Below are 18,217 nucleotides of genomic sequence, written 5' to 3'. Positions count from 1 at the left end.
TATTCCGACGGCAAAACCGGTCGTGTGTACGTGGCATTACTCACCCACGAATGCCCATTTTATACTGCTGATTGAGAACATGAACTTAAACGCTCATGCAGAAGAATCAAAACTGCTTGATAAAGGGGCTGCTTTAGGGTCCAAAATGTTGCTGTCTCCTTTTGTATTTGTGGCTAATAAATAGCTCTATATTGAGCATGTGATGTGCTGGTAGGGCTATCTGCTTTTGAAGACTTTGGATGACAGCCCTACCTACCTTTTTTTCACTAAAGCAATTTCTCAGAATAGGTCAGTATACCATTTGGAGTGCACCGCAACTTTGTGCACTTTTTACTCCCAGAAGACTGGAACTGTTCTTTTTTATTTGACTTTTAAAACTAGTTTAGCCAGCACTATCCATGAAATAAAATTACAAAATCCTTGCATGATGGTACTGCTGCCAAACTATTTTACATAAAATATTTCCTACCTACCCTAGCCATTGTCACAGATGATGTGGGGTTGAGGGAACCATGTTTCACATCTGGTGGGACTTTGAAGCCATTCAGGCATACATTTTTTTCCCCACATATAACCGACTATAGGATTGGATCTGCAGGGGTTCCTCTGGGGCTAAAAGGATGAGAAAGTCCAACCATACAAAGAGTATTTGTACCCTATTTGATGGTGTACACTACAGAAGGTCAACTCTTTCAGCCTGATCCTGTGTGTGGGGTCCATATCCTTCCTCCTGTCTATGCTATTGTCTCTTCTCATAAACAGACAGCATTCATATCAATCTATGCCAGAGAAGGAGTTATTTTTATTTTAATACAGTGTAGCTCTTTACAAAATGTATTTAATTTTCCTACAACAGTTTTAAACGCACACATCAGGAACAGTTTAAGTTTAAGTTTAAGTCAATTAGGCATTGGTCTAGGGCAGCATAATTACAGATTTGCCTTCTATTTATTTTATTAACTTATTGATCTTTTCCCTCATGTAATCTTGAAACATCAAAAAATAAAATTACACTACGTTACTTAAAAAAAATGAACGTCAGCCAGTGATAGAGATAAGACTGCACTCTAGGTCTCTCTAACACCAGGAGACCAACTAATAATGCAAGGGGAAAGTAGTTGACAAGTAAAAATCCTTAAAAGTCTTTATCAAACATACAACATATCACATTATTATGTTCTATACACTCTGAAAACTGGTGTTTCCTTTTCCATGCCAAGGACATACACTCACCATAGCATGTATGGTATATTCTTTATGTTTCATAAGGCCAGAGTCACAAAGTATGATACAGGTGATCATGGGAATCTGCTAGGAGGGGAAAGGGGGGTCAAGTGCCCCCCCCCCCTGGAAGTGGGTGCACAGGGTGCACTGCACCCAGGCGTCGCAAGCTGAGGGAGAGGAGGGGCACCGGAGCTGTCAGTGCTGCCCAGCTCCTTTCACGAGATCTGCACACACAGATCCTCTCAGTCTCCGGGAGCTTTAGGCAGCTGTGTGGGGCAGGGGTGCTGATGTCATCCTGCAGGAGCCCGGGAAGAAGAAACTCTACCATGCTGCTAAAATGAGGTCAGTAAACAGGGGGGATTGTGCAGAAACTGACCTTTGGGGGTTAAATGATTGTACTGGGGGGAAGACTGCTGCTTCCCCCCATGTCACGTGCAGTGCAGTGACCACCAAGTGATGTATTGTGCCCACCATGTCATGAAATGTGCCCACCATGTGCAGTGCAGTGCCCACCGTGTCATGTACTGTAACTGTGCCCACCATGTGATGTACTGTGCCCACCATGTGATGTACTGTAACTGTGCCCACCATGTGATGTACTGTGCCCACATGTGGTGTGCCGTGTAATAGGCTGTAATGTATAGTGCCCACCGTGTAATGTTCTGTGCCCACCATGTAATGAAGAGTGATGAATAAAAGGTAAGAGTAAGAAGACTAAGTAAAGGGGGATCTATTCTATGGGGACCTGCCCTGGCCTGCTCTAAAGGGGATCTATATGGGGGACCCTGGCCTGGCCTGTGCTTTATATGATAATGACTAACCCCCTCCCCTTCATGACATTGTCAAAAGGGGCAGAGAATAGGTGACTTTAAAATGATGCCCCCCCCTGGAAAAAGTTCTGTGGACGCCCATGCAGGTGATGGCCAAAGGTACAAAGCTGCAATAATTGCATCTCCCAGTCCAGGTTGACGTTAGTTATGTATATAACAGGGGTTTAGTGTTCTTTTAGGGTGGTCTGCATCCAATATCCAGCCAGTGTTGAGCTGGACTTTCTTTCCATGACTAAGATATATAAAGGGGAAAGGTAGGAGGAGAATGTTGCATAGGAAGAAACTGCCATGAAGGACTCCAGACTGTGGTAGTGTGGTTACCATATGTTTTTCTCCAGGTTGAGCCTGTGAAATATCCCTGCAGGAGATAGACTGGTAGAGTAGCCATGCAGAGACTTAGATTACTGGGTGCCAACCCTTCTATGTAGGATAACTTGACCTTCTATTTGGAGAACTGTTATGCCACTAGCTATATTTTGAAAAGGCATGGATGTTAGGTAAAGCATTCAGAAAAATGAATGCTGGCCAGACGTTCCATTATTCTATTATTGCGTGATCTGGGATATGCAATATACACACCCAGAAGGGCCTGAAAGATGACTTGGACAAGAGACCGGTAAGTGTTTATGGTTGCCCTGTGGCCAAATGATGGCAAGGTGTTCCCCCAGGTAAGAAGGATTTGTAACCCAAACCCCTTGTGTTGCACGATTCTACAGAAGGCCTCCTGGCATCAGAATTGGTATAACAATCCGCCACTTGGGGCCCTTTTACATGCAGTCTTTAGCCATGTCTCTCTAGTGAAAGTGATGGAGAATGAACAAATTTAACAAGGATGTCGGGCTAAATTAATATTTAGCTGATCTCCCTTTCAGTGTTTAGTAAACTAAGGAATTCTAGAAGATTCAATCCATATAAAGTCATTTATGTGTATTTTTTCAATTTTCTACTTTGAAAAAATTATTTCACAGGACACTTGTAAGGAACACTTTATGTACTGCCAAAAGGTTTGTATATGCAGCAGACTGAAAGTTATGATCGTATAAAATGCTATAGCAACAAGTAAGACAGTTTTCATATGCTATACCTTTGACATCAATGAGTTCTTCCTTCTCAGCTAAATCATCATTTATATATTTTGAAGTGGGCATGGTCTTTTTAGGAATGGATAATTTTCTTTGAAACCAAAAAGTTTAACCCCAAGTGGAACTACTGTATATTGTCAGCCAACTGCACTATAGTTTACAAAGCTTATGTAGTAATGCCACTTTGTATGATATGGCTAACCCATCAGGGGTCTAAATATGTATAAATACTAGTACAAATCTAAGTATTACCCAGTTCAGAAGTAAGTGATTGATCCCTAAATAAATTATAGCATTGTTACTGTGACACAGGATGTATTTTTGATTATTATTCATTCACAACACATACTGTATATATTTTTTCTACTATGTCTATCCATACTCTCATATTATCAAACTATCAGTTTAGGAATTTCTGGTTTACTTACCAAAAAAAAGATGGCTGCCCAAATCCCACAAATCACAGCAATACAGAATATATACTATACAGTGGCTAAAATAATTATTCGATCCCCTGCAGATTTTGTAAGTTTTGCCACTTACAAATAAATTAAGGTTCTATAAATTTTATCATAGGTGTATTTTAAATTATAGAGACATATCAACCAAAATCCAGAAAAAACACATAAAACAAATGCTATAAATTGAGTTGCAGTTCAGTGAGTAAAATAAGTATTTGATCCCCAAGCAAAACATGACTTAGAACTTGGTGGACCCTTGTTGGCAACCACAGAGGTAAGATGTTTCTTGTAGTTAATGACCAGGTTTGCACACATCTCAGGAGAGATTTTGGTCCACTCTTCTTTCATCATCTCTAAATCTTTAAGGTTTCTTGGCTGTCACTTGGCAACTCGAAGTTACAGCTCCCTCCATACATTTTCTATAGGATTAAGGTCTGGAGACTGACTAGGCCACTCCATGACCTTAATGTGCTTCTTCTTGAGCCACTCCTTTGTTGCGTTGACTGTATGTTTTGGGTCATTGTCATGCTGGAAGACCCATCCACGACCCATCTTCAGTGTCCTGGCTGAGGGAAGAAGGTTCTCATCCAAGATTTTACAATACATGGCCCTGTCCAGTGGCCCCTCAATGCGGCAAAGTAGGCCTGTACCTTTAGCAGATAAAACAACCCCAAAGTGTCATGTTTCCAACTCCGTGCTTGACTGTAGGGATGGTGTTCTTAGGGTCATAATCAGCATTTTTCTCATTGTTGCCACAGCAACAACGAGCCTGCAATCCGCCCAACACCAGGACACTCCTCGCTTCCGGCTATGAACTTCATTTCCGGGTCCTTGGAGCTAGTACACGTCACTCAGAACGCCATCTAGGACGCCAGATTGTAGCTCGCTGGATTAGCCTGCCTGTTTGTCAACACCCAGCAGCGTGGACTATAATACACCTTCCACAGCACAGTGAGTTTGACACCTGTCATTAACCAGTAGTTGTACTCAGGAGAACTGTGTGTCACTACTCTGGCTTTTTCCCTACACATTGAGCTATCCGGTCATTATCTGGACAATGGAGTGTACCTATTGATGTTAACCCCTTATTACCAGGAGGTGCGGCGGTATCGCCTATATATTTCGGAGTACTTCAACTATGAGAATGATTTTTATTTTTATTTTGTCTGATTTTACCTACATCATTTTCATCTGAGTTGTTCATCTGAGTTGTTTTTTAATCTAATTGTGCATCCAATAAACAAACTATATTGAGCACTATCATTGCTAAAGTTCTTTTGGTACTGGTCCCATCGAGCGCTGCATTTGTTGCTTAATTTTGTCTACTTTTTCCAGAAGTTGGCAGCTGAAGCTGCACTGGGGTCAGGTCATTTTCTTACATCATTTATGACAAGACTATGGGGTTGATTCACTAAAGGCAAATCCACTTTGCACTACAAGTGCACTGAAAGTGAGAGAAGGGGTATCTTCCATGTGACTTCACACCCAAGGTGAGTAAATGAATCTGCTTACCAGATGGTGATGACTGCTATTACAGCAGTCTCGCCCAGCGTAGGGAAATCGGTCTCCCCAAAACCCAAGCCACAGTAGCATAGTCCCGCTGAGCTATGCTATTCAACGACAGCTGGGAACTACAGACTGCACCATGGAAGTTTGTCATTTTATATTCCCGAGAATCATCCGCTGCTAGTTGTTGTTCCGGTACTGTGGCTTGGGTTTTGGGGAGACCGATTTCCCTGCTCTGGACGAGACTGCTGTAATAGCAGTCATCGCCATCTGGTAAGCAGATTCATTTACTCACCTTGGGTGTGAAGTCACACGGCAGATACCCCTTCTTTTCCAGCTATTTCCTGCATTTTCACGGATGGGTGTTATTCTCTTGTTTATTCATGGACTAATATTTAATGGGACTTCTTTTCTTTATACATTTCACTTGTAAAGTTCTTTACATATGTTCATTTATCATTGTTCACATGATTATGTTTTATACAATTATTTATAATTGATTACTCATTATGCTGGTATCTTAATGAGACCTTGCTTTAGTTTTTTTAGTCTCAACTCGTTTTCACATCAAGTTTTTCACATGGTATTTTTAGCGCTGCATCTTTTGTGCTTTTATTTGCGTTTTTGGAGTTTGATACTAGACTTATAGGTGCTGGCTGCTTTATTTATTATTTTTTATTATTTGTTACTTTTTCACCATTTTCTAGTGCAGCTTCACCTTCGGGCTTTTGTTTTTCCTTATATGTCCTTTATGACTGCCAGTTTAGCGCTTAATGACTTTATTGTTTTTTTTTAAAAACTTTGTTCACACCTGGTCTAAAGTTAGGGGTGTAATGCAAGTACACACTGGGGTATAAAGACATCAGTATTAAAGTTAGTGCAGTGTGCGGATACAAGTGGTTACCCATGGTAACAGAAGACTACCAAGCAGCCTGTCATTAAGCGTATGTCTGTGGCAGGTGGGATAGCCCCTTGCCGGAGGGAGTTGTTGGCACTCTTTCCGTGAGTGGTCTGTCTCCCATTGCAATGGGAGTGGACTCATGCTGCAGAGATCCCCAGCCTGTACACAGGTACGGAAGAGTCAAGTGAAGTTTAGTGCATGCATGGCATTCACGCTGGGTGTACAGCGGGACCCCATACCATTACTGAGAGTGAGATAGCGGTGATACACTGGACAGATGGATGTGGACAAGGCTCAGCATGTCCTTCCTAAATGCAAGTTACAGAGAAGGTGTACATTGTCACGGGAACCCAAAAGTTAACTGGAGAACAGCTATGGTGCAATTGTGCACGGTGTACGGTCGTTCATCTATAAAAGTGGAGGCCCACATTAGTGTTGAGCATTCCTCCACGGTGGCCTTAGCCTGGTCCCAAGGCATTGATGAAAATGGCACAGAACAAAAGGTACCCCATGTATAATACATAGATATTATCACAAGTGCCAGAAGAACCACCCCATTGGTAGTCCTCTCATGTGACCCAACCTTGGTGCCCAACAAGATAATGGGGAAAACATGGGGGAAAGAATAATCTTCAGCCCTACCCTGCCTACAGACTGACCCTCAATTAAATAATAGAATGTTTACTATGGCCCCGACCAGATTATAGTTTTTCAATTCTTAGTCAATTACTGTGAATACTTTAGGATTTTCTGTATCACTTGTGGAAGAAGATGGCCTCCCATATCCCATATTCCAGCATTAAAAGTGCAAAGGTGAGTGACTTCCCTCCCCACCCCCCAAATAAATTATGCCATTCTCATTGACCCCCAGGGTACAGGTTTTTACTTTTTCATCATTAAATCAATTTATGATATTACTTTTCACTTATGAAAGAAGATGGGCACAAAAAAATAACATAAAACCTAGCATTATCAGATCAGAAAGGAGTGACACCTCAAGATAAATCATACCATTCTTACTGTACCCAGGATACGGTTTTTGTATTGTTTTGGCAGTTAAAGTGGTTGTAAACCTCAGACATGAAACATGAACAAAGCATATCCCTCTATAGTATGTACTTGTCTCAAATGCTGCCACTGTGCCATCAATTGTTGCAGCCACTGTGCCCATCAAAAGTTGCCACTGTGCCATCAAATGCTGCCACTGTGCCATCTAATGCTGCCAGTGTGCCAATCATATGCCGCCAGTGTGCCCATCAAATGCTGCCAGTCTGCCCATCATATGCTGCCAGTGTGCCCATCAAATGCTGCCAGGCTGCCCATCATATGCTGCCAGTGTGCTCATCAAATGCTGCCAGTCTGCCCATCATATGCTGCCAGTGTGCCCGTCAAATGCTGCCAGTCTGCCCATCAAATGCTGCCAGTTTGCCCATCAAATGCTGCCAGTCTGTCCATCATATGCTGCCAGTGTGTCCATCAAATGCTGCCAGTCTGCCCATCATATGCTGTCAGTGTGCCCATCAAATGCTGCCAGTCTGCCCATCATATGCTTTCAGTGTCCCTCCTGGAACACCCTGCTCGCACCAACCCGCAGATGGATCGTGGGACACCACAGCCCGCTCACACCTGCAGGAGGACCGGCGCTTACCTTGGTAAGGTGTCCTCTTCTCCGGCGTCTCCTCTCCTCTTTTCAGTTTCTTCCGCTCTGTCCCACTTCTGCCAAAGCACTGGGCATCCAATAAGGACACCTGGCGCTTTGGCCAATCAGGAAAGAGGTCTCATTGACCTGCCTCCAGATTGGTGGGGAGGCAATGCGGTGTGAAAATAGCGAATATTCATTCGCTATGGTCACACAGTTGGGTGGGATCAGGGTGCACTCTCTGCGCCCCGAGCCCACCCTTTTTTGAAGCCTATTAGAGCCTCAGGCTCCAATAAGGTGCTTCAAAAAAAATACACCCCCTCCCACCCCCGCCATAGGAGTCCATGCGTCTAGCGTCTTGAAAGGGGCCAGGCGCATGGATAGGGAGGCGGCAGCAGGGATGGGGGGGGCGGTGCCCATGCGCCCACAATGCATGGGCCGCCACTATCTAGCATACTAACTACCGCAAATTGTCGTTTGACAAACACGAATGTAGTGACATACTATGAGAGTATAAAGAGAAAGTTCATTTCTCAAGCACCACCCTTTGGGCCCCTTATGCTAATTTCGTGTTAGTAGAAGTTAGTAGAATTTTGGTGAGCGTTGATTCGCAAATTTCAGATCGTAAAAAACAAATGCCTTTTAAAATATGTTGGGCATAACTCATCAGTATCACCAGCAAAGCAGCTTCATTATTATCCCATTAAAGAAGATGAGAATGTGCGCTGCATTTCGACATTTCATCAATTGCCACGTCACGAATGTTAATTCTAGATTACAAATGCTAGTTTACAAGACTGAACTCTTCCCAGTTGTTCATTGATTCCGAGCATGTGTGTTTGTACTTTCGACTTTTGTGTGATGATTTCTGTACTGACCATCCGAAAATCAGATGTTGAGTTCACATCCAACAAAAATTTTATAGCCTGCACATCCAGCTTTTGTCAGATGTAAAAGTCAAATCGTCTGTCGAATGCACCATACTAACGATCCGAAAATCCGCAAACAGCTTTTCCCTTCTGATTTTTGTACTGTGTGTACGAGGCCTTAATCCTACCCCACCACTGGTAAAAATTGCTCCTATGACCTATGGTTGAAAATGTATACTTTATTTTGCAAGAAAATATACAAAAAACAAATACTTAAACAGGGTACATTCAGTACTGCGACGCAGCGCATAAATACACTACATAACAGTACATTGCCAAGCATACAAATAAATTACATTCATCCTGCGGTATGATGCCTAATGTGTTGTGCAGAGTAATAATACCCCGAAACATCACATCATGCATGACGCCGCATTACCCTGAAAGCAGTACTTCAAAACCATTTCACAAAAAATCCGGTCATACAGTCAAATAACATTCAAATGGGCAACGGGTGTGATGGGGGGGGGGTGGAGAAGGTGGGGTAGGGGAGGGAGTAAAAGAGTTCACAGGCCCGAAGCTTTATTTGAACTGCCAAAGGATACACGGGGGAGAGAGGGGGGGGGGATGGGGAAATCTTCAGACCTCCTCTTCCTCCTTGAAGTCCATCAGGTGATAGTCTCTGAGCAGACTGTGAACCAGTCTGCGACAGTCCTCGATGGACATCCTCTCCCGCTGGTGGATGAGGCGCTTTCTGGCGCACCATAAAGCGTCCTTAAAGCAACACAGCACCCGCCAGGCACCGTCAATGTCCTCCTGTGAATGAGTTCCACAGAAGAGTCCGTTCAACACACCAAAGTGTGTGATTGCAGTCTGTGGCACAAAGTCTTTGAGCTCAGGTTCCAAGGCCCTCAACAGGTCCTGTGCAAAGGGGCACTCCCAGAAAACATGCAGAGCAGTTTCCTCCTGGATGATGCAAAAGGGGCAGTGCCTGTATCTGCACAGGTTTCTGGCATGCATGAATGTCCTGAGTGGCAACCCCCCTTGGATTGCCATCCATGCCAGATCTTTGTGCCTGTTGGTGAGTCTCTTTGAAGAAACATTTCTCCAGACCACTTTACAAGTGGCTGAAGGGAGGCCTGGAACAGTCTCAACAATGTCCGATGCTCTGATCAACTTGTGGATAGTTTTTGGCTTCCACAAGTCGGGCTTCACTCCATGTAGCCCCAGCTCCTTAATAAACTTGAAGGTGTCCAAGTAGTACCAAGGGGTGTCCCAGTTGTAGGGGATGGAGCTGTCCCATTTGTCCCAGCCCAGGGTCCTCCATAGAGGCAGGAGGAAAAAACGGGACATAGAGTTACCACCAGAGTCCACAGTTCTGTCCACCAATGTCCTGCGGATGCAGTTACAAGCAAAGCACACCCTCAATAGTGTAGCGATGTCGGGCACGCCCTTACCGCCCTTGAGGGGTTCCTTGAACATAACCGCCCGCTTCACTCTGTCCATTTTGGAGCTCCAGATGAAGTGAAACACCGCCCTGGTGATGGCCTTACAGGTGTTAACCCGAGGGGGCCAGGCCTGGGCGAGGTACTGCAACACAGGGAGGATCTCGCTGCGGAGTACCAGTGTTTTTCCTTCGATGGTGAGTTCTCTGAGGCTCCAAAGTCCAAACTTCTGTCGCATCTTTGACAGTCTTTCTTCCCAGGACTTCAGGGCTGCGCCCTCAGCTCCAAACCAGACCCCAAGAATTTTTATGAAGTCCGTCTTGATGCTGAAAGGAATTGGTGCAGAAGAAGGCAGGAACCACTTTCCGAAGAGCATGACTTCTGACTTCCCGCAGTTGACCTTTGCCCCTGAAGCTTGGCCGAAGTCCTCACAGGTCTGGGCGAGTGTGTCGATGGAGCGCCGATCAGCACAGAACACCGTCACGTCGTCCATGTAGAGTGAGCACTTGACCTCCCGTCTGTCCAGTCCTGGTGCGGTGATCCCTCTGATCTCTGGGTTCCGTCTGATGCTTCGGGCGAAGAGCTCTATACAACAAACAAAAAGCAGAGGTGAGAGAGGGCAGCCTTGTACGACCCCAGACAAGATTGGAAAGGGGTCAGTTTTCCAGCCATTTACCAGCACCAAACTAGAAATGTCAGTGTACATTACATTTACATACGAACAAAACATTTCCCCAAGACCAAACCTGCGCAGAGCTCTGCACATAAACTCATGGGAGACACGGTCAAAGGCCTTCTCCTGGTCAAGGCTGACCAGGGCCGCGTGCACACGGCGGCCATGAATGTACTGGACCGTATCCCGGACAAGCGCAAGGCTGTCCACAATCCTGCGCCCAGGAATGCCGCAAGTCTGATCCGGGTGGATGATCTGTCCGATGACAGACTTCAGCCTGTTGGCCAGGACTTTGGCGAGGATTTTGTGGTCCACGTTCAGAAGAGAGATCGGACGCCAATTTTTAAGATCCGATCTCTCCCCCTTCCTCTTATACAAAATCGTGATCATCCCCTCCCTCAGTGACGGAGGCATTCTGCCCTCCACCACCATCTCCTCGTACAGCTCGAGCAGGTCCGGGCCCACGAGATCCCACAGTGCTACATAGAGCTCAACTGGGAGACCATCGCAGCCCGGGGTCCTGCCCCGCCTAAAGGATTTAGCGGCAGAGTGCAGCTCCTCCAGCACCAAGGGGGCGTTGACGGTTGATGAACCTGCAGGATCAATTTGGTTAGAGATACCTGACAGGAACCTGTCGGCCGCCTGTGTGTCTGTTTCTTTCGGGGAGTAGAGGTTGGTTTAGTAGTCGCTGACCACTTGCATCACAGCCTTCTTCCCCTTCTGGAGTGTTCCGGTCTCGTCGCGCAACTCCGACAAGGGTGTGTGTCCTGAGTGAAGTTTCCTGAAAAAGAAAGAATTACACTTCTCACCTTTCTCAAGATTCTCCACCTTGGCACGGAAGACAATGTGCCTGGATTCTTCCTCGAAGTGTCCTTTCAGGCTCCTCTTGGTGTCCTCCAGGTCCTGCCTAACGTCCCAGCCACAGTGCTGAAGGTCCTGCAGGGACTGCAACTGACGCTGCAGTCTCCTGAGTTCCCTCCTCCTGGCACACACACGCTGGCGTCCCCTTGCCTGAAAGAAGCTACGCAGCTTAACCTTCACAAACTCCCACCAGTCACTTACCCTTCCGAAGAATCTTTTTTCCTCCGTCCAGGTGGCATAGGCTTCTCGGAGTTCCCCCATCAGTTCCTCGTTTTCCAGCAGGGTGCTATTCAGCTTCCAGGAACCCGGTCCGCGGGCAAAGCCCTCGCCCAGGTCACCCCGAAAGTGAATAGCCCTGTGGTCAGAGAAAAAGCAGGGGACCATGGAGAACTCACGATGCTTGACTGTTCTTGAAGTGAGCACGAAGTCAATCCTGGAACGCACAGATCCGTCGGGTCGGCACCATGAATAGTTCACGGTCCCTTTCCCTATGGATCCCACGGCGTCCTGCAAGGAGGCCTCCGAGATCATCTCCTTGAGCAGCCTAGAAGTAGCATCAAGTTTTGCATATATGCTGGAGCTGCGCCCATCCTCCTCGATCGGACAGTTAAAATCACCGCCGATCACTACTGTTCTGGTGGTGACAAGTTGGGTCCGCAGGGTCTGGAAAAGTTCCAGCCGCGCATTCTTGTCTGGGGGGGCGTACACGTTGATGAGCCTAACTGGCTCTTCCACCCACGAGCCATCTATGACCAAAAGACGGCCACAGACTAGCTCATGGATAGAGTCAACCGTGAAACGCCCACCCCTGACCAGGATGGCTACGCCTGCAGACTTGCAATCACCACCCCCAGACCAGTAGGAGGGACCCAGGGTCCACTGGGAGGACAGATGAGTGTACCTCCTCAAGGGAGGAAGGGCGCACTCCTGAAGCATGTAGACATCACTCTGCCGACTTGAAAGAAAGGTCAGGACCGCTTGCCTTCTAGATGTATCCTTGATACTCCTCACATTAATGGAAAAGATTGGGATCTCAGCCATAATGAAAAAGGGTATGAGGGTCTAGTTAACAAGGGTCCGAACTTACCTCCCCGGAGGGGGGGGTGGCTCTTCCGTTGCGTCTTCTGCCTGTCCTGTGTCCTGGGCCAGGCCCAGCTCCTCAAGGACAGACTCCATCATCTGCTGGCTGATGTGGACGTTGGGGGGGAGGTCATGCTCAGGGTCGACCACGATCTCCTCCCCTTCCTCCTCCTCTCCTGCAGACTCTAGGTCCTCCATTACTTGCTTGGGTCCCTCGCTGTCGCGTTGGACCCCGTTGGGCCGTTTGGTGGAGGTGGCGGGTTCCTCAGCTGTTGGGCTCTCTGGCTTACGTTTCCGGCTTCCTCTTGGGCCACTGGTGGGGGTGGAGGGGGGTGGGAGGGTGGTTGGGGGGGAAGGGGTGGGGAGGGGCTCCTCCGGCACAGAGGGGGTGGGAGGGGGTGTGCTGGAGGTAGGGGATGGGGCAGGAGGGGCAGGGGCAGGTGGGGCGGGGGTGGACTTACCTTTGACCTTTCGAGGTTCTTTTGGTTTTTCTGGCAGCTTTCTCCCGGATGGCTTACCCTGGCTTACGGCTCCAGCGTAGGTTCGGGTTCTCTGGGGGCAGTGTCTGAAGACATGTTCTGCCAGTCCGCAAAGGTTGCAGGCTTTGGACCTCGGACAGTCCTTGGTCTCGTGGCCTGTCACCCTACAGAACTTGCAAGCAAGTTCTGTACAATCCTTCCCTATGTGTCCCGGCTGCCCACACTTGTTACAGTTTTAAGGTATGCCGGGGTAGAAGAGGATTCCTGCGGAGGATCCCAGGGAGAAGAAAGGCTGCAGGTGCTGGATGTCCCCCGAAGGGTCTTTCCTCAGTTTGCAGAGCACAGACCACTTACCTATCCAGAAGCCGTTTGCATCGAAGATTTGGATCGGGTCCTTCACCACGGTGCAGAACCTCTGGAGGTAGGTGGCTATGTCCTTTCCACTGGTATGGGGGTTCCTCATGGCCACTGTCACCCGCTTTTCGTCCCGTGTTATGGGGCAGTTCGCAGTGAACTTCCGGAAAGGGGATTCAGGGCCACTGGTCTTTACCATCTCCCAGTATCTTCTGCAGACCTGGAACGACACAAAAGTTATAAAGAATATACCTCTTGTGAAGGCCTGCACAGAAAGCGTCTCCGCTTTGCTGAACCCCTGTTCCAGGATCATCTTCTTTCCAAAGATCTCCGGGGTCATGTCGGGGACTCTTCCGTCCACCTCCTTCAGCTGCAGCACGACCGTCTGCTTCATCCATGGCTCCAAAGCTGGGAGCCCGTCTGCAGGCTGGTCTGGCTTGGCTGGTCCCGGTCGGCTGGTGCCGGCCGGGGTAGGGGCGGGGGTTGAGGCAGCGGCATTCCCGGGCTTGGAGGAAGTGGCTGGAACGGGGTTCTTCTTCTCTTTTCCGGTCTTCTTTTCGCTCTTCCCCATCGTCAAGGATTTGGATGTCGCTTCAGATGTTTCTTAAGCGGCTTCCTTCTGGTTCCTCGACGTCTTCGCTCTTTTTCGTAGCCTTTAAAAAGGCTCTAGCATCTATTGCCCGGAGGTAGTAATGCGGAGTGGGGGAGGAGGGAAGACCGCAATCTCGTTCCCTGTGGGGGCTAAGCCTCTAACCCAATAGCAGCAAGTAGGTGAAGCTGAATTTAATCAACGATCCTACAAGGCCGAGCAGAGGGTACCCCACAAGGACCAATTAGCTTGGATAGATACAAGTGGTTCTCAACGTCCTAGCTGTGAAGCAGAGACACCCCTAAGGGCTAAAGTCGATACTACACTTGATCTTAGCCAAAAGGCCGAGAAGCGATCCTATGACCTATGGTTCCGGAGATACGGGGGTTCTTGCACAGCCTGTCAGAAGCTACATACAGAGCAGCCAGTTTAAATACAAGCTGGCACACTCTGTTTGCAGCAGACTGAGAGGATGAGCTCAATGGACAGCTTGGAGTCTTGGACCAATGGTAATATGCTATTAGCCCCAGCTGTCCAATAAAAATGCTGCAGTGGAGGCACGCCTCTCACAGCAGTGTAATTGAAGGGGCATGTGTCTAAAAGACAAATGCTCCCTTCCAGCCCAGTCCTCCTAACTACAAGGTAAAAACATGGGTTTATGGGTATAAGATTTACCCATAATCCCATGTTTTTTTCATAGTTAAGAGGGAGAATGAGAATCTGCTTCTGTTGAAAAGGTACTGTTATAATCAAGCTAAATCATATATTATTTTGTTATAAGATAATAATTTATTATTTATCTATTTACTGTGAAATTACTAGTTTGTGTTATAACTTCAAACTTCAGTAATTTGTCCGTTAAGCCACCTGCTTGAGTACAGTTTTTTAAAATATAGTAAATTACCTTAAAAACAATATATAATAATTATTTGTATATAACTTATGGTAATTAACCCCTTGCCACCCAGGCCAATTCTGACACTTCTTTCCTACATGTAATGAAAAAAAAAAAACCCACTAAAGATAACCCAATTTTTTGTATAATGTGAAAGATGATGTTACGCCAAGTAAGTAAATACCTAACATGTCATGCTTTTAAATTGTGCACACACGTGGAATGGCGCCAAACTTCAGTACTTAAAAATCTCCATAGGCTACGCTTTAAAATTTTTTACAGATTACATGTTTAGAGTTACAGAGGAGGTCTAGTGCTAGAATTATTGCTCTCACTCTAACGATCACGGCGTATGTAACCTGTGTGAATCTGACTCTGATACTAGCCAGTGCCTCACCAAAGAACTGACCTCACTGCACGTCCCTGGAACCAAAAACAAACAGGACCCTTTTTACCCACTTCCCACCCGGCCTATAGCAGAATGATGGCCGGGCGGTGGTTCTGTTATCCTGACTGGGCGTCATATGACGTCCAGCAGGATAACATGCCGGCGCACCCCCGCGGGGGCCCGCAGCGTGGCGATCGGAAGCGTTGTGTGTCAGTCTGACACACTGCATCTCCAATTGTAGTAAGGAGCCTCTGACAGAGGCTTCTTACCATGTGATCATCTGTGACCAATCACAGCTGATCATCGCGTGAACCAGGGATTCCTCGGTTCGTGCTGACAGGGTTGAGCCGATCGGCGGCTCTCCCTGTCGGGGGGGGGGTCTGTGCTGATAATCAGCACATTGATTATCAGCACAGCCCCCTTCATATGTGCCCATCAGCTGCCAATCAGTGCCCATCAGCTGCCAGTTAGTGCCCCATCAATAAAGTCTGTCATACCAATCAAAGTACCAATCGGTACCCACCACAGTGCCAATCAGAGCCCACCACAGTGCCAATCAGTGCCCATCACAGTGCTAATCAGTGCCCAACAGTAACACCTGTCAGTACCTCATCATCAGTGCTGCTCATCAGTGCCATCTATTAGTGTCCATCAGTGCCACCTGTCAGTGCCAATCAGTGCTGCCTATCAGTGCCCATCAGTGCTGCTGGTCAGTGCCCATCAGTGCCACCTGTCAGTGCCCATCAGTGCCACCTGTCAGTGCTGCATATCAGTGCCGCCTATCAGTGCCCATCAATTCTACATATCATTGCCTCCTCATCAGTGCCCATCAGTGCAACCTTATCAGTGCAAACACATCAGTGCCGCCTCATCAGTGCCCATCAGTGCCGCCTCATAAGTGCCCGTCAGTGAAGGAGAAAACAAAATTTTATGACAGAAACTGAAGAGAAACTTTTTTTTTTTTTTTTTTTTTTCAAAAGTTTCAAAAATTTCGATCTTTTTTAGTTTGTTTAGCAAAAAAGAAAAACCCCAGTGGTGATCAAATACCACCAAAAGCAACCTCTATTTGTGGGAAGAAAATTATAAAAATTTACTTTGGGTACAGTGTTGCATGACCGCGCAATTGTCATTCAAAGTGTGACAGCGCTGAAAGCTGAAAATTGTCCTGGGCAGGAAGGGCCGAAAGTGCCTGGTATTAAAGTGGTTAAATGTGGACCGTGGCTGCCCCGGAGCTGTGTGAGAGCCGGGCACACTCTCCTGTCATGCGATTTGGATGCAGGGAAACCCACATCCAAGTCACATCAGTGTGAACCCAGCCTTAAAGACAAGATAAAAGTTGATTTTGATATTTTAAAAATAACTCTCTAGGTACTCCGATACCTTATTTTTATTTATGTTCAACTTTTTTTCTTACTATATGAGCTGTAAAATGTTTTCTTAGAAAATAGATACATAATGGTACAGATAATGCACTAATAATGTAAACCCAGATTAAAATGCTGTTTGCTTTAACGTCGACATACCAGCACTTTGCTCGCACTCCTCTTGCCCTGGACAGCATTGTACAAATGTTTGGCATTCCGCCTTTAAGCAATGCCGTTTATTTGCTGATAGAAGGAGGGTCTTCTATAAACATCTAATCAAAACTTTGTGCCGAATGCCTTTTGTTTATATTTGCCATTATTGCATTGCGGTTAGGCTGCCCATACACTGACACACCTCTCAATTTGGAGATAAAGAATCTTTCTGTCCATGTTGGGAGCCTTTCATTTCCTAACCTGATGTGATTTTCTTCTAACTTAATAAAGCTTTTTAGAATAGACCTTTCTATAACTTTGCCAGTCTGTATAGCAATAGTATCATTTTTCTAAAAGGTTGTACCCACTATCAATAAAAATCTTTCCTTTAGCTCCAGTCAAGTGACTTAAAGTATAATTAAAGGCAAAAGTTTTTTTTTTTTTTTTATAGATTTGGATAGAGCGGAGAGGACCCTTATGCCCCATACACACGATCAGAAATTCTGCCAGCAAAAGTCGGATCTGAGCTTTTGGTCAGAAATTCCGACTGTGTGTATGCTCCATCGGACTTTTGCTGGCAGAATTCCAGCCAGCAAAAGATTGCGAGCAGGTTCTCTATTTTTCAGTCAGAAAAAGTTCCTATCCGAAAATGCGTTTGTCTGTATGCAATTCGGACGCGCAAAAAATCACGCATGCTTGGAAACAATTCGACGCATGCTCAGAAGCACTGAACTTCATTTTCTCGGCTTGTCGTAGTGTTGTACGTCACCGCGTTCTTGACGGTCGAAAGTTCAGAGAACTTTTGTGTGGCCGTGTGTATGCAAGGCAAGCTTGAGCGGAATTTCATCGGAAAAACCATCCAAGTTTTTTCTGACGGAATTTCTGATCGTGTGTACGGAGCATAAGAAGGCTTGTCAGGTGTTATTATTGTCTGAGCCCCCATTACGGAGATTCACTTTCTCTATTTGTCCTGTGTACCATTATCATTGAAAGTGAAAGTAAAAGAAAATCCCAAATTTTGGGTTGTCTCCAGAAAAGTAATAGAAGGGAAATCTTCCAGTGAGAACACTAGTTCTGTTGACCTGGGGTCCCCAAGGAATTCCCTTAATTTGCAGGGAATACCCCTATAACTTCCTGCTTGGCTATGGGACAGGAAGTGAAGGAAAATCTCTGCTATCGGATACAGATGGCAAAAGAAATAAAAAATCTGACAGGGGTTATAACCCTGGTGCTTTGTGCGATGGTGCGCAGTCATGTTTGAACAGGAAGGGGCCATCCCCAAACTGTTCCCAAAAAGTTTGAAGCATGAAATTGTCCAAAATGTCTTGGTATGCTGACACCTTGAGTGTTCCCTTCACTGGAACTAAGGGACCAAGCCCAACGCCTGAAAAACAATCCCACACCATAATCTTCCCTCCACCAAA

General features: G+C 46.3%; 1 pseudogene; it reads right to left on the bottom strand.

Annotated features, from left to right (window-relative positions):
• Window positions 1-14,188: 14,188 nt before the first annotated feature.
• LOC141141984 (U2 spliceosomal RNA) lies at window positions 14,189-14,349 on the bottom strand (annotated as a pseudogene).
• Between the last annotated feature and the right edge of the window lie 3,868 nt (window positions 14,350-18,217).

Source organism: Aquarana catesbeiana, linkage group LG04 (genome assembly GCF_042186555.1).
Source record: "Aquarana catesbeiana isolate 2022-GZ linkage group LG04, ASM4218655v1, whole genome shotgun sequence".
Lineage (NCBI taxonomy): Eukaryota > Metazoa > Chordata > Amphibia > Anura > Ranidae > Aquarana > Aquarana catesbeiana.
Note: the sequence above shows the minus strand (reverse complement) of the source record. Positions and strands in the feature narration are given on the sequence as shown.